This window comes from Aplysia californica, unplaced genomic scaffold (assembly GCF_000002075.1).
Source record: "Aplysia californica isolate F4 #8 unplaced genomic scaffold, AplCal3.0 scaffold00062, whole genome shotgun sequence".
Classification (NCBI taxonomy): domain Eukaryota; kingdom Metazoa; phylum Mollusca; class Gastropoda; order Aplysiida; family Aplysiidae; genus Aplysia; species Aplysia californica.
In genome coordinates this window covers 265,585-267,029 of record NW_004797332.1, presented here as the reverse complement: position 1 = coordinate 267,029, position 1,445 = coordinate 265,585, and the positions used below count along the sequence as shown (strand labels likewise).

The following is a 1,445-nucleotide window of genomic DNA, read 5'->3' as shown; positions in this document are numbered from 1 at the left end:
GTGGCTGAGCTCAGACTGTCCCTTCTCTCTTTTTCTTTGTTTGTCTCTGTCTTTCTTTCTCACCACCTATTTCCCACTCTAATCTTTCTCTTAGTTCCCTCCTGCCAACTGGGGCATGTCATACATTTTGCTAGCATCTCTCTCTCTCTCTCTCACACACACACACACACACACACACACATACACACACACACACACATACACACACACACACACACACACACACACACTCACATACTACCGGGTCTGGGCGCTGAAACTTTCCGAAATCACAAAAGAGTTTGTTCCCTGTTACCGGGTCTGTATACACTCTGGCTCTGGGTGGCAAAGACAATTTCGTCACGGCCATGACACGAAAATCAAGGCTTTGGTAAGCGTCCGGGGGTAAGGTGTCAAAGGGATTTAGAGTGATTCCTAGTGTTTCTAGTGTTTCCTAGTGATTCCTAGTGTTTCCTAGTGTTTCCTAGTGTTTCCTAGTGTTTCCTAGTGTTTCCTAGTGTTTCCTAGCGTTTTCGAGTTTATTCGAGAAAAATAAACACCGTTGAACTCTAACTACCCTGATTTCTCCACATATAAAACCACCCACCGCCACTGACCTTAACCCTAACCGTGCCGTAACCCTAACCCTCCATTTATTTCCTAGATCTAGTGGTCGCTGTCTACAGTAGATTCCTCCCCAACATCCCAGCAGAAAGACAAAGATTCCTAACAAAAATTCCCCCCCCCCCCCACTTGGGAGTCAAGCTCGGTAGCCTACAATTTGATCAGATCTTTCATTATCAAACAGGTTTGTTAAATTTTTCTTGGTCACACATCATATCTGACACTTTTGAATACGTCTAGTAAAAACAACTGCTCAGAAGTTGTCGCATGCAGAGTCTAGGGCTTGAAATAGACCTCTGCAATTTGCCTTGGTGCCTTTGCAATTTGCCATGCCCTTCCTTAGAATCAAAAGGTCAACCGCGACAATTTTTGCTGTGCCCTTGTATTTTGTTTAAAGAAATTAAAAAAAAAAAAAATGGTGACAATCAAAGGCAGTGGCGACGATTGAATCAATTCAGTCAGTACAGTTGGCCTACATAATAATGTGGTCCTTGAGGGGGGGGGGGGGGGGGGGGGGGGGGGAGTGGATTTAGGCAGTTCGGTCTCGCGGTGCCCTCCTTGCCAGCTCCGACCTTCGACCGATCATCTGTACGTAGGTTAGGCTGATGGTGAACGAAGGCTCACGAAGTGGTGGATGAGTGGACACATAGGCTACTGGCTTCTGGCTTCTGTATTCCCACCACAGAATTCTGTGATTCCCACGCACACATTTTTATAGATTGATGCCGACAGTCGCTCACGTGCGAACGTGATGGAAGCGGGCAGACAGAGGGTGCAAAAATGCGTTTGTAATATTTATTAGGCTAATTTGATATTAACAATATGGTTCTACAATAAGGGGG

General features: G+C 45.7%; 1 protein-coding gene across 2 annotated transcripts in view; it reads left to right on the top strand.

The window, feature by feature from the left end:
• LOC101856874 (protein SGT1 homolog) overlaps positions 1-1,445 on the top strand; it is a 22,222-nt gene that overhangs the window by 2,575 nt on the left and 18,202 nt on the right. Inside the window, exon 2 of one of the 2 annotated variants that reach the window (XM_035968481.1) lies at positions 644-787. The exons of the other annotated variant lie outside the window; for it this stretch is intronic. The gene's annotated coding sequence lies outside the window, so the exon portion shown is untranslated. The remainder of the gene's footprint in view (positions 1-643; positions 788-1,445) is intronic. 2 annotated transcript variants of the gene reach the window in all.